The sequence below is a fragment of the Periplaneta americana genome, chromosome 16 (genome assembly GCF_040183065.1).
Source record: "Periplaneta americana isolate PAMFEO1 chromosome 16, P.americana_PAMFEO1_priV1, whole genome shotgun sequence".
In the NCBI taxonomy this organism is placed as follows: Eukaryota; Metazoa; Arthropoda; class Insecta; order Blattodea; family Blattidae; genus Periplaneta; species Periplaneta americana.
Window position 1 is genome coordinate 142,319,184 of NC_091132.1, and position 16,110 is coordinate 142,335,293.

General features: G+C 36.6%; 1 protein-coding gene across 5 annotated transcripts in view; it reads left to right on the forward strand.

Annotated features, from left to right (window-relative positions):
- Tpst (tyrosylprotein sulfotransferase) overlaps positions 1-16,110 on the forward strand; it is a 1,264,187-nt gene that overhangs the window by 994,325 nt on the left and 253,752 nt on the right. For all 5 annotated transcript variants that reach the window (XM_069813113.1, XM_069813114.1, XM_069813112.1 and 2 more), the window contains one exon: positions 12,003-12,104. The gene's annotated coding sequence lies outside the window, so the exon portion shown is untranslated. The remainder of the gene's footprint in view (positions 1-12,002; positions 12,105-16,110) is intronic.

Consider the following 16,110-nt stretch of genomic DNA (forward strand, 5'->3'; position numbering starts at 1 on the left):
TGATGCTCCAAGACATTTGCATTTTTCCACCTTTTCGAAGGATAAATCTCAAATTTAATAATAATAATAATAATAATAATAATAATAATAATAATAATAATAATAATAATAAAACATTACACAACAGCAAACCTATCGTTGTTTATCCTGAAGAAAATCACGCCTTTCGTTTGGAAGAATATGCACATATTCAGATTTATGGTATCTGCCATAATGTCGACTATTATTACTAACCATGATACAGTACTTGAAAATAATATCAGGCATAGAAGACTTATTGTCCTAATGAATTACCATTCTGCCTTATAAACTAGTACTTTTCCTTCCACTGATATCGGAACTATTTGTACACTTTCTCCTGCTTTGTAAGCTGTCTGGAATTGGTTGAGTCGGACATTCTGCTATCCACCACTGTGCGCAGGTAACTGACGGACTCCCAACTGGCTCCGAACTCAGAGAGTACAAGTGAGGGGTCCCGTAACTGATTTCGGACCGTTTGGCAAATAAAAGATATGAACTGTTTTAACAATTGTAAATACGCTTGTATGGGCTAGCTCACTGTCTCGTTGAAATACTCTGTGGTACCAGAGGCACGCTTGACTTGCTGTATTGCGTAATGCCAAGGTTCAAGGTGGCTCGTTGTGCTTTAAAAACAAATATTTGTACTTGCTCTCGAATAGCACGAAATTCTGAAGAGACATCTGAAGTATACTCAGTTTCCATAAAAATGTGCTGAGAGGTCGTGGACCTTAACGAACTGCTATCTGAAAGCAGTGAGTGAATGATGTGATAAAGCTTGCAAGATCTACCCAGGGGCGTATTTAGGCCTAGGCATTCTAGGCAGCTGCCTAGGACGGCAGATTTGAGGGGGCGGTTTTTAAGCTATTGCTGTTAATTATATATATATATATATATTTTTTTTTTTTAATTTTATTCACTCTTTAAAAAATGCATGAACTTAAACGCACAATGAAAAGGTTATGAATAACATGGCAACAAATAGTTCAGATTTAACCAACGGTCTTCCAACGGAAAAAAAGACAGTTTTTCAATAATAATAGCACAATCAGTGTTGCCAATTCAGCAGTTTTCCCGCTACATCTAGCGTTTTTCAGTGTTAGTTTACCGTAGTCATGTCAATTGATGCCCATAGGCGCCAGCGCGTGCTTTAGAGCTCAGGAGAGCCTGAGCGCTTTACAGCGGAAAGGAAAGAGACAGACGAAAGAGGTAGTACATTATGCAGCTACATACAGAGATGGCCAGCACTGATCCAATGGATAAAGGGACGATAACTTATTAAAACTGTATCCATGTGAATTTTTAGATTTGTCTGAGAAGTATAAGTGCATTATAAGAATGTAAGTTTTAATTGTAATGCACATTTTTCACAAGTTTGTTTTTTTATTCAAAAGGAATATTTTCTCAACTTTTGTTTACAGAAAAGTGAAATTTTCAGATAGGCCTATTTATTTAATAGCCTTACAGGTACTGAAACAATGTTTTCGTAAATCTAATATACCGTAAATACGTATTACTGAAGATAGTATATTACAAATTTTCAAAATATTCAAAGATCTGTTACTATAATAATTAGCGTTAATTGTAAATAATATTCAAATAAATTCAATTTGTCATCTCGTTTTTCAATGTCAAGGTCAATGTCGACATTTGTTTCTCGGAAAAAATCAATACTTTAACGTCTGCGCATATCTCACAATTTACGAGGTATTGCACAAGGTCAGTTCCGCTCCTCAGTCAGATAAGAATAACATGAATACTTATGAATAATTTCAAGTTAGAAATATGGTCGAGCATAAAAAAGTCGTATGAAACTTGACTAAAATGGTAATTAAGACGCTCGTATGAAAATTATGAAAAGTCGTATGAAACTTGACTATAATGGTAATTAAGACGCTCGTATGAAAAATATGAAACTCGCTTGCGCTCGTTTCATAAACATACTCGCGTCTTAATTACTACTAAATTATTTATTTATTAGCCTTACAGGTACTGAAACAATGTTTTCGTAAATCTAATATACCGTAAATACGTATTACTGAAGATAGTATATTACAACTGATGTGAACTGATGTGATGCTGACAAGTCTGTAGACTAACTGTTCGCATTTGTTTTGTCTTCTGTTTTGTATAGGGGACTGTGATAGCCGATTTCCAGTCGTCTGGTAGCCGATTTCTATGAACTAAAAATTTTGAAAACTTTGTCGCAAGGAGCCCTTTTACTGACATCATTATAAAATATAATTAAAAAATTATTAATGGCGTAAAATTTTGTACAGATGTTATCTACTATTGTACACATGTTTATGTAGTTTAAAATTCATAAATTTTGGATGAAAATTGTAGAAGTTTTAAAACTCACATAAGTGTTCCCTTAAATACATTTAGAAATTGCTAAGCTTTCACTAAAATAAAAATATAACAAAGACTTTAAGATGCACCACCATACACATACACTATGTGGAAGTTACGAGCATGTTTCTTGGGGCATGAATGTTATATTTTGTGTGAACTGCGGAAACACGTAATTCTACAATTTTCATACGTGACACTTTTCTCTTTCCCTGGCCGTGGAACTAGCATACACGTAGGTTCTCATCTTTGCACCTTTCCTTGTCTCTGAGAAATATTCTTTCTAGTTTCTGCGCACTAAGACCATTTCATGCTTGATTTCTACATCCTTCTTACGCTGTTTTAAGTTGGTTGTATGACAACCACATTGCAGATTCTCATTCAAACACGAACGATTTTAAACCGAATTTATAGAGGACAGAGTATTGGAGTAGATACACTACCGGTCAGAAGTTTTCGGTCACCTATCACAACTATGGATTTGTGGTTGAAACAGGGATTTTGTTTTGAATATTCTATCATATCATAATGCTAAAGAGAGAAAATATTTATTTTGTTGGTCTATTTAGTTTTTCCGACGTGTTTGTACATTGAAATAAAGTGTATAGTTGTTTTCATAGCTCATCGAAAACTTTTGACCGGTAGTGTATGCTTGGAACATTTCTTCTTTCACCATTCAAAATTGTTCAGTTAGTCCTACCGCGAACTATGTGTCATATCATCTCTAAAGATACCAGATATATGGGGCTCCTTAAAGCGAACATTCTGAGGCGTAGGTGACCATAGGAATACGTGGAGTTAGCATCGATATCAAAGTACAAAATAATGAATTAAATATTTCTTCACATACATATTGCACGCTTCTTGAACTTCATTCATTGCAGAAGCAGCGCATTGACCGTTGCGCATGCATTCAGTTATTATGCATAGATCTGTATACTGATACTGTTTTATAAGTAATGTTCGTTTTGGACCAAATTTTAGCTGAAGTATGTTCTGACAAGTTTTTATCTTCATGGAAAAGGCCATTAGATTCTATGGTCTTGTGCCACCTTTCATCGAGGTTTGTTATCCAGCGATGGTACCTACCAATTTCTGGCTTTCGATGCGAAGAATTCGATGATATCCATTTCAAAGGCTTCTAAGTTTGGAAATTTCTTCCACCCAGGAAGTGGGTCGTGGATCGCAACAGATGGCAATCTGAAGGTTCAAGATAAGAACTATATGCCGGATTCGATTGCTCCCAGTTCCTGGAAGTGTTCAATGGTTCGAGCAATATAGTGTTTCGCATTGTTTTGTTGGAAGAGAATTCTTCGATTAACTGATGCCGGATATATCTCTCTCAAAACTTCATGGACTCGTTCTAGCTGTTTGAGAACAAAGATCCGCATCGACTGCATATCCGTTTGGAACAAACTTGCAGTGTATAATCGCACATTCAAGATTCCACCAGACACATAACATGACTTATTCAACAGCGAGTGTGCCATGCTAACAGTCTTAATATGTCTATGTATTGTATCTTTTGAAGCACGAAGTTTTTTTGTGGATTTTCTCTCAAGTCTCTGCATATATTCTCAATATTTCATACTTTAGGATTTCAGGTCATGTAAATATTTAATGTTCCCTTCTCCATTATTGGAACACTGGAACCATCACTGTGCTACACACTCACTAACGACACTTTCACAGTCGACTTCATGTATTCTTCGAGCTGCGACAGCAGCTTTATGATCTTATTTCCATTAATGGTTGAGATTCCAATCTCAAACTATCGTACACTCTCTTCGATTCCCGTGACATAGTAAGCGGGACACCAGGCTGGCACAACAAGGGCCACTACGTAACGAACAAACATCCATGCAAACTGTGGGACAACAATCTTGACGGTACCTTTTGAGCGGCTTTAAACCTGTTCCTTACAAGGTACGTGCATAGTACACTCGCACTGTGTATCTATTTTTTCCGTTCCGTTTCGTTTTTTTCCTTTCCTTCTGTTCTTTCGGACGGCGGGCAAGTTCAGCTGGTGGAGCAATTGGCTGCGGTGTGAAAGGTCCTGAATTCAATCCCTAGTGGTGGCGAGATTTTTCTTGTTGCCAGAACTTCCAAAATTGTCCGGGATCCATTCAGCCTCCTATCAAATTGAGTACTGTTCGCATCTCAGGAGATGATCCGAGGAAGGAATGTGGGCTTTCCCCTACTCTTAGTACCCACTCCCGACACGGAACCGGTCAGCCAATGACTGAGCCTTGTTTGTTTCAGCCGGCCAATGACACCACTCCATCTACCTGCTCCTTCAGAGACGCTGAGTTACTACCTTACCCTCTCTTTCTACCCCGCAAGGTCCATGCATCCCTCGCAGGAATCACGTCGCCAAATTGTTTAGTACTAGGCTTCTTCGTGGTTAAGAGGCGATCGGAGTATGTTACCCACTACACTACCTTTTTCGGTTGCTGAAGTCATTAAAGCACGGCGCTCCACCTCCATGCCTCATCCCTGTGTGCCTTCACGGCGTCTGAAGGGATACCTTTTTACCTGCACATGTCACATTTCTTTAATTTATTCTGTTCTACATTGCGTTGTTGAATTTTTTACAACTTATACTAATAGGGCCTGTACACGGCAGAAAAACTTGTGATGGAGTCCTGTGATATGGGCACGTCGGATCTCCACATGTGGCAACAGACGAAGAATGCATGATTGCAACCCAAGAACGTGGAATCAAATCTTCGCTTTAATAGCTGCGTACGTACACCATGGCCGACCTACTTAAACATGGCTTGGAAATGTCTGCGTTCTAGCCTATTTTTATGGCGTGGGCGGGCGTTTGTAATTATTACTGCCTCAAACTGCTTTTCCAGAAGCAGCCAAGCATTCAGCCGTATAAAATAACGGCTACTGAATCCTTTAATGTGGAATTATGAATAAATTCTGCTTTTATTCGTTTAAGTAATTTGAAAGAGCCGAACTGTAGTCAGTTCCTTATTTTCCTAATTAATTTGAATGCCATATCCGTTTTTCAGCTGCCTCTCTCTTCACGTATTTGCATATCTCTGGCATAATTGTACTCTTGCATTAATCGTTTGTACGCTGTTTTCATTTTTATGGAGAGCAGAGAGCAAAACAGCCCCTATGTAAGAGTGAGCTTGTAGCTTACTATTGCGCTGTTGACACTACTACGCTGCTAGATTTTAAATAAGAATTAACTCAGAATTGCTAATTGCACCTTGATGTTACATTGTACATTTTAATTAAAGGGTTACATTAAATGCCAGCGTTTACTTTATAAAACAGGACTGTAGCAAAGAGAGAATAGCAGAAACCTTTTTTTATTTTTTTTAGATCTTGTGTTATTAAAGCAGCTACCGAGTAGAAACAACAGAACCACATTAGCGCCACGCATTCGGACTGCAGCTGAAAAATTAAAGTGTGTGCTTTATGCCAGTACCACCTTGTTTTCTTTTTTTTATAGCCGATAGTCATTTATACAAATTGTTGTAATTATCTGCTAACACGACCTTTAGATTGTTCAGTAAATGCGTGCATTCATTGGTACACAGTTTTCTGACCGAATAGAGTGTTGGATGTACATGCTAGAGACCTGGGTTCATATCCTTGCAAATCGAAATTGATTCGTGTTTTGTTGGATTTTCTGTGGAATCTCCATTTATCTTATCGCTATTACACAGTTTCTTCATAGTCCAAACGATTAACTTTTACAACGCACCACTATCATCATCATAATCATCATCAGCAGCAACATATGCTGATACAGCTGGATTGTATAAAAATTATTCTTTTCTTTGTTAGGTATAAACAGGTCTGTCTCGTGAAGTTTCTAGAAAGAAAGAAACCTCTTTGTTGAACTAGGCCTACTTCTTTTTTTCTACCCAAGAGCATGATTTCAACTGTGAGAAAAATTAGAATGCCATCTTATAGCGAAGGATTGTCTTTGTGTTCTCTAATTATATTATAAAGTCACCCCATTACAGGCCAAATCGGTCTACAAAGTTATGGGAGGTTAAGGCTCTCACCTTCACAGAAAACCGGCATTAATGGCAGTAGCTATGTCAATCCTACGTGCCCGTCGCTTTTACCAAGGAAATGCTCACAGTCCATGGTACTGATTTGATTGATTGATTGATTGATTGATTGGATTTCACGAGAGCTAGATCCGGTATAGATCATTGCATATTAAAATGTATCGAAAAAGAGATAAACATTTTTTTTTGCGAATTTCAAAAACGGCTAGGACGCAAAAGTTTAGCCCCCTACAATAATAATAAATTTTCACCTGGCTTATTTCTTGTTATTTCTTTACTGATTTTCACATTTTATAGTAAATTGTGCCTAGTTTATTTACAGCTCTTCGCTTGATGTAGACTGTAAGTTTCTATTGAAAATACTCTTTAAATTTATTATAAGGCAGAATTATGTCATACAGACTTTGAAAACATTTAATATTTGTCCAATAAATAATATGCAAGGTGGAAGGTAACCTTTTACAATCCTTCTGGGATATGATATCTCGAATTATGACAAACAAGAACGTCTAATAATATTTTGTTCCCAGAAGGGCGGTTTTCGAAAAAAAAATGTCCTTTTGTAACTTGAAATTATGATTAAGTTTTTCATGAAACTTCTCAAAATTGGATTTTTATCTCATGTAGGATGATAGAGTAAGCTTTGTATGGCCATGTTATAGTAGTATTTGCATGGAAAATAACACAAATTTCGATAAATCGCGTTAATAGTCGTGTACATATTGCATGGGAACAGGGCTATGACACGCTGGCAACATTGTTCCTTACATACGCAAACCATGTGGCGAGATAGGTGTACGGAGTGGACGATACGCTTACATTCACTTCGTCATTAGTTGCAGGCTACGTGCAGTTCGAAGCAGTTGAAACACAACGAGATTCCACAGTTTTCTAATCGTATCTGGACATGTTATTAATTTATGACGAAACTGGTCACAATGCCGCTGCAGCTGCTCGCTTATACCATGACAGATAATTGGATCAGGAGTGTGAAAGTTGTAGTGGACACTTTGAACAATATCTTTAAATGACATTGTAGAGAATGGTGTACAAAACTTAACAGTGTACCTCACATTAATGTGTATCATTTTCATTTAGTTTCAAAGTTATTTATTTCTTCCAAACATTGTATTGTAATTGAGTTGGAGGGACATCAACTGTGTTATCCTCAATGTGAAATAACACTGTATTTAAAGGATTAATTTTGTTTTATGCATTATTTTTCATTCTACTGCATTATTGATGAAATTTCCTTAAAATGTAAGGGAAACTACTGTACGTGTTGGTTAGTACCAAATTTAGTGCTGAAACGATACAATAACGAACGTTTCATCATAGATAACGAATAACATAGTTCATGTAATTAACATGTTACGATTACATACATTTTGATTTGACTGCATTCCCAATAGGTGCTTTTGTTTACAAAACGGTATGTGTGTACATACTCTTAAAACCTCTGCCAAGTAGATGATTGGAGCGGCATTCAGTATGCTGGGATGCAATGATCTTGCGAAGTAAACACTGCTACTGTCTACAACGTTGCAACATTCGTTTTCTCGAAATATTACAAAAACTATTGGTCGTATGAAGAAATATTATTTGACAAAACGTTCTCAAATGACATGATCTGTTACGTGTGTGAAGGATTGTAAAAGGTTACCTTTCACCTTGTATATTGCAGACTATATCAATCCAAAACCCACCGCGAGGAGATGGCTGTCAATCGAGTTCTATCCCACCCACTCATTCTTTGTACATGTTTTTTTTATCATTTATTGTTTTTATTCACCACTGTACTAATTACTTTCCAGAATAGTAATATTTCTTTGTTTCATATGAAGAGATCTTTCCTAGCACTAAGTCTGCTTCATATGTGTAAATCTCTGTTTCTCTGCCCATGCACTTTTGCTGAAGCATCTGTTACAAGCTTCACCATTATTTCAACTGCTTGTGTGTGACATGGAAATGATGAAATTATACTACCGTATACAACTTTCCTTCAGCTATCTTTTCTAGGTCCTCGCTGCTAACACTTTGTATTGCCGGTGGCTCGGTAATTTCACAATTCCAGAAAATCATATTAGTATTATCATCTGCATCAAAATTAAGTTAGGCACCTGAAATCGCCGAATGGAATCAGAAATACCTCTTCCTTTTCTACGGCATCTAATATTCTTCTAACTGCCATTTTCCTAGCATGTGGCCTCTCGTCAGTCAACATCGCCGGCAAGAGATGTTCAAGATGAGCGTAAAATGCATTTCTAGAAATCACTTTCCTGACAATGAGTTTCAAATTGCCATTCATAAATCGTGATAACTCCATCATCTTATAAAGCTGTCCAGCACCATGCTCACAGATGGGTTTAGTTTTAATTGAAAACCAAAGCCTACATATGTTGCTGGAATTTTAAGATTTTCTCTTGGGTTTTCTGTAGAAATGTACAGGATCCTACTTGCAATTGTTAGCCAATGTACATGTAATAATGTTCCTGGATTCTTATTGGCTGTTTGTGATGTGCAACGTCCACTCGTTACAACCTGGCATATTTCCAACAAATATTTCTCAAATCTGCCACATCAATGTCTTGAATTTCTCAAGCAGTTTGTTGAAATTTTACAATAGGTCGTTCCTCACAATTCTGTAACTACTTCCCTATAGGCTCTGAATATGTATACGGCCCAGGTGTTTGTCCTTCAAGTTTTCGTAAAAGACGGCTCAGTAGACATATGCCTTAGTATCGTCTCCTATTGTGTTAAAATTTCACTAATAACTTATAACCATTCTTATGAAAATTACCCATTCGTTTGTTCATATTGGGTTGAGGGAAAACCCCGGAAAAAACCTCAACCAGGTAACTTGCCCCGACCGGGAATCGAACCCGGGCCACCTGGTTTCGCGGCCAGACGCGCTAACCGTTACTCCACAGGTGTGGACGTGTGGTAGGTATGTATGTATGTATGTATGTATGTATGTATGTATGTATGTATGTATTTTTTATCCTTCTTTCCAAGCATGTTCCATTACAAAAATGCAGTACTACATGCTAATAGATTACACATTACAATATTGCTAACTCTTCCGAATACAATGTATACATATTATTGCTAGCCTATTCTACCTTCCCTAAATTTACTATTTACAACCTGTTAACGTCTATGCTACTGTTGAATCTTTTAAATACATTGTGCAACACTATTTTAGAGCGTATTCTGTTTTTCTGTTTACAAATTTAAAACATCAATACTATTGTTAATCTTTTTAATTATATGTTTAGAAGTATACTATTTAACAATTTAACCTATTTTCCTTAAATTTACTATTCACAACGTGTCAACATCTATGCTACTGTTTAATCTTTTAAATAAATTGTATTGTACAACATTAATTTAGAGGCTGTTCTGTTTTTCTATTTACACTTTTTAAAAAATCAATACTATTGTTAATCATTTTAAATACTATGTTTAGAAGTATACTATTTAACAATTTAACCTATTTTCCTTATATTTACTACTTACAACGTGTCAACATCTATGCTGCTGTTGAATCTTTTAAATACATTGTACAACACTATTTTAGAGCCTATTCTGTTTTTCTATTTACAAATTTAAAAAAATCAATATGATTATTAATCATTTTAAATAATATGTATAGAAGTATCCTATTTAAGAAAGTAACCTATTTCCCTATGTATGTATGTATGTATGTAATGTAAGTTTGCGAGGGAGTGCATATAGTAGTGTGTGTTAGCGTCATTTACGGGTTTGGAGTTGTCTTTTTTAGTTCGGTAGGTGGATTTTTTTTAAAGAAGTGAAGTGAATTCCTGTAATCAATTACTTTTATGCCGTCATTCAAAGTAGTGACTGTACGTACTGTGTCGAATGCAATCATCATCACTACGATAAGGAATTACATAAACTTGATATAATGTTTATTTTCTCTCTTTTTTTTTAACCGATATATTTGTGCACGGTGTCAAAACGCGGACTATTAAATTCACAGAACTAGTATAAGCAATGTTTGCGTAATGTGTTCATGGACGCTGCAGTTTTATATCGCGATTGTACCAGGTGTGCTCGAGTTCTCTGCTTGAAAGATTCATCGTCTTGCCAATGCCCTGGCTATGAACCATAATATCTCCTCCATTACGTGAAAGGTTATGCTGCTGTGGGTGGTGAAACTCGAATTAACTTGACATACTCTGTATACGTAAACACAGGCGGACGGATTCTGAGCAGTCTGGCGCGCGGCGGCTCTTAGTGCTTGTTTTATTGTCGTCCTTTTTACTTCCAATTAACATATATCAAATGTGCTTGCGATTTATGAGAAGCGTACAAGAGACAGATAAATGCGTCTATGCGAATGCAATACACTTTCCTTGTTTCAGGGGTGAACAAGTTTATTTTACTTCAGTTTGAAACAGTGGACTTTTAAGTGTCTATATTTTTAACCTATGGTACGTCATGCTGCAGGCAACATAATTTTGCCGGACATAAGAAGGTTGGTGTTGGCTAAAACAAGAAAAAGACACTTCTGTACTAGACGAGAAATCAGGAATTTAATTTGTTTCTAGAAATGTGCTGTTCATATAATAAGTACATTATTAAATATGTAACAGTTGCATTGCAATTAATTACGTACGCCTCATTATCTAAAACCGCTAAGATAAAGAAGATATACTATGTTTATTATTTGTTGTAGACCTATTATTTCATTTTTCCGTATGCACAATGTCCTGTAATATTTTTCGCTTTTATATTGGTAAGTTTAAAACAGGAAAACAGTGTTTTTATACTAGTTGGATTATTACATGATTATATTAAAATTAATTATATTATATCTATTATCTGAAAGTATATAAGTGAAGCAGAAGCTATGTTTATTATTTAGTGTAGCCTACTATTTTATAATTCATTGCATTTATTAGAGAGTACACTCTACAAACCATGTTCTAATTTTTTGTTGTCTTGTATGAATGTAACACGTTATCTATTATTTAAAAATAGTTTAATTCATTTTGCAGTGATAGGCCAATGGAGTTCACTTTGCTCACTCCTTATTCAGTGCTTTTCCTGCAAAACAGATTCATTGCGACCAGTGAGCGCTTGATCGCACGCAGAACCTTCTACGTGCTCTTGACCTTGACATCGCTGCCTTAAGGTGTCACGGGATTCCTTTACTTACAAAATTATGACGAAAGTTCTATGAAATAAGTAACCATTGACCTCCTTGAAGTTGATGGCAACGTCCAAATATTCGGATGTGGCGTCGTATAAGCAAGGGAGTAAGCAACAATCCTTAGGAATTTGGGGTCAAATGTTTCATTTTGCACACTTTACATGTGGGAATCTTGAGACCATGGCACAATTCAAGTCTGTCTTTCTATTAGGCCTACGAGGGTTATTTACGCCTTGCATATGTCCTACTTCAGAAATACGAGTGGATTTTTATATTTGCAGCCTGAGAAAATCAAGCATTATCGTACTTGACAAGCAGACAAACATTGTACGGAACCAAATAATTATCTTTTACACAACAAAATAATTTGTTTTATGCAAACTTTAATATGTAATTATGTTCTCTTGCAGAGAATCCACTGAATCTATCAGCATGATTTAAGAAGAACTCATGATTCGTACAGAAAAAAGAAGTCTTAATCTGCAACCGTGAAACGACATATCATCCGTTTGGTAAGCTTATCTTTTCATTATATTCTGTCACTATAATTAAGTTTATGTTTACATTTTCATTCTATGGTGTTACTGTTAAGCCTTTTTTTACTGGACGACCCTAGGTTGAATCTGAAGCTAAGGCGGGGATTATATCGTCGTGGCATCCAGAGTGAGTGCGGTCACCATTGAGCTTTTTATAAAACTGAAATCAGATCTAACAGAGAGTAAGAGGCGGCCGAAGGGTAGCGCTGACCACAACACCTCTTACTAGTGTCTCTAGATCAATAAAGCAAGAGAGTTGTGCTTCCTCCATCGCCTTTCTATTCAATCCAGTACACACGAATACCTTCACTCCTGAAATGCAAGCTTTGAAACAGACCATCACCTTCCTTTTATCAGTTGAAGGGGATCGATTGGTCGAACACCTAAACTGTCGCCCAGGATTTGTATCTCATTGCTTTTCATTGAATGTTTCACAGAAAGAACAGCTAGGGCCTACATAATATAATCTGTAGACCATAAAATAAAAGATAAAATTTCACAGAAAATATAAATCTTACTAATTCTCGACATTAATACATGAATATATCAGTACAATTTATGTATATGAAATTTTGAACTACGGCCTTCGAGGGAACAGATGACTTAGTAGACCTCTGAAATGTATGACGGCCGACATTAATTTATTTTCAGAAACATAACACTTTCATATATGAGGGGCTCAGAACCAGAGTGGACCAAGTCCACCAGTGAATAGATAAATACAATCTCGGATGAAGAAAACTTGGATTTATTCATTGCCATAATAAACCAATTCATAACTCATTTGTTACTCCACAGAGGGAAGCATTTCCTATGGAAGGTGAAGGTTGCTAAGCATGAGCCAGGAACTTTAAGACTCAATTTCTCAAAATTATTCCAGAAGGACTTGGTCCACTCTGCTTGTGAACCCCTCATATTATGTACAATCTAGCCACGGTAGCTAGTTGGACTTGAGCTGTGAGGTTCTGCTTGTACGTAAAATGGAATTCCGCTTGGCTGGTTTTTTGGTTGGATTTTTTCAGAGATTTTCCCAAACTATAAGGCTAATATGATAATGCCATAATGAATCCTCAGCCTCATATCACCAAATACCATCTCGCTATCACCGATTCCGCCCGCAAGGACAATAAATCCTCTCGTCTGCAATACGTCCGGAATATATGTTATAGACATTACATTCACTGTAAGAAATCCTGACACTGACAAGAACAAGGAACTTATTCACATCCTGCTCTAATGTCCTGATTTAGGTTCAGTCAGGTGTAAGTATTTTGGAAATTACTGTTTGACACCTCAGGATTAATAGAGGAATAAACTAAGCAAGTTATGCAAATTTTAAAGAGTTGTTATCGGTTTGGTTTACGTACGGCGCGCCGTTCCTCGGCGAGGACTGCAATTGCGGCCGCCAGAATTAGTACCGCAACGTCGCAATTTAACTACACAAGCTATGGATCAGTTACGCCTATTTCCACAGTGTCTAAACACCAATTGCAATAATTCACTCCCAAACGTGGATCACTTTTTAGAGCATCCACTGTGGTATAACGATAAGGTTGAAGATGTAATTAACGTGTTGCGTTTCTTGCAAATAATAATAGTTTTATTTTTCCTGGCAGAGTTAGGTCTATCAGGCTTCTCTTCCACTCAACCAGGATGAAAACACATACACGAAAATACGTATTCACGTATTAACTCAAGAAAAAAGATTGAATACATATTAATGCAATCACAAAATTAAAGGAAGAGTACAGGCACGCCAGTCTGCTTAGCTATTTTTTTTTTTCGATTTTTATAGCGAACGTAGTAGAATAGTGCCAATGTCATCTAATCTAGCCTCTGTTAAAACTGTTCTGTTACTAGAACATTTTTAGTACCGACCCGGTGTTCTCAAATTTATTCATTAACTTATGTAACTATCAGATATTCGGAAATTTCGCAGTGGCTTTACGCCTTGGTTGTAAACTCTGCACTCAGCTGTGCGAGGAGCAAGGGTCGCATTCCCAGACATACATCACTCAATTATAACATTAAAAGATCTCTGACTTCTTGTGGCATCCCGTCTCTTTTGAAACCACCCGGTATTAGTCGCGTGGATGGTAAACGGCCCGATGATCTCACCTTAATTCCATGGTCTAGAGGAAAATCTTTAATTTGGGACTCCACTTGCGTTGACACTCTAGCTCCATCTCACGTGCCGAATATCTCCAGACGCGCAGCATCTGCTGCAGAATTAGCCGTGAAGGAAAAAGTCAATAGATTTGCTCATCTTTTAGACAGTTATATCTTTACCCCATTTGCTATGGAAACCCTCGGTCCTTGGAGTCATGACGCTATAATGTTGGTATCTCAAATCGGCCAAATTTTGATCTCCATTACTGATGATCGTCGTTGCACTAATTATTTGTGTCAACGATTAAATATTGCTATTCAACGGGGAAATGCAATGAGCGTTTTACGTACTCTTCCCGAATCCAGCCCTTTGGACGAACACTTTATTCTATAAAATTTATTAAGTATTCTGTGTGTAAATATTTGTATTTAGTATTATGAATTTAATATTAGCACATCTTGTAACATTGTATTAAATCAATCTATTTTGTATTGTCAATCTGTTAACATTATGTTACATATTAAATTCAATCATGTGCAGGTTGAAACTTACAGTTCATATTATCGTAAATCCTGATTAATTCCTGGGAAACGTTCTCATAGGCGATTGATGTTTTATTTGGCAATAGGCGGAATACTAATGGAATATACTGGCATTTCTATGAACGTGTTCAGTAAAAAACTTGTAAAAGAATTTAGGGTAAACATTGGTAATTTCGTGATAATTTCATGAAAATTAATTTAAAATGCAAATGTGTAAATATATCCTTATTCCGATTTTTTCATCTAAAAGACGATAATTTGCTGTACAAATCTGGATACATAAAAGATTTGACACATTCTTGAACAAGTGCCAAAAACCACTTTTACAACTTAAGCTAAAAGGTTGGTTATTTCGTGATAATCTTGGTAATTTCGTGATAATCTTGGTAATTTCGTGATATTACATTGATAATTTCGTGAGAGGTAGAAGAATTGTGGAAAAATTCAAATGCAATTCTCATTTATTGTTATAAGACTTCAAACATAGTAATTCCGTCTAATATTCATAGCAAGAAAACATAGAAATACATATCAACACATAATAATAAGAGTGAAATCAAAGTAAAAATTGAAATTTGAAAAGAGATCTTCTTTGCCCTGAAAGGGTGAACACTTTTATTACGGACTTTACTATAGCCTATATTACTAGGGTAACTCCTAAAGTAATGCATAACATTTGTTTAAAAATTATATTTCTATCCTACAGCTTTGCTGTTTTCATAGAATGTAGATGCATCCTTTAGGAACAAAATGTCACTTTTCCACATAATCCCCGTCCCTTTCAACTGCCTTACGTAACCTAGGAACGAGGGCCTGTAGACCAGCACGGTAAAAGTCTGGACCAACACGTCTGAGTCACTCTTTAGCAGCGTACACAAGGGAGTCATCTTCTAACCTCGTTCCGCGAAGGGATCCTTCAGTTTACCAAAGAGATGACAATGGCACTGTGCCAGTTCAGGACTGTAAGGCGGTGTTTCAGTGTTGTCTATCCGGATTTTATGATCTGGTCTGTGGTCTTGTGACTGACATATGGCTGTGCGTTGTCGTGCAATAGCAGAACATCCTGCTTCTCCCGATGTCGTCAAACACGACTCAGTCGATCTTGAAGTTTCTTGAGAGTTGCAACATACGCGTCAGAATTAATGGTGGTTCCGTGTGGCATGATGTCCACAAGCAAGAGTCCTTCTGAATCGAAAAACACAGAAGCCATAACTTTTCCTGCCGAAAGTGTATTTTTGGTTTTCTGTTTCTTTGGTGAATTTGCATGATGCCACTCCATTGTCTGCCTCTATCTCCAGTCCAAAATGGTGGAGCCATGTTTCATCTTCTG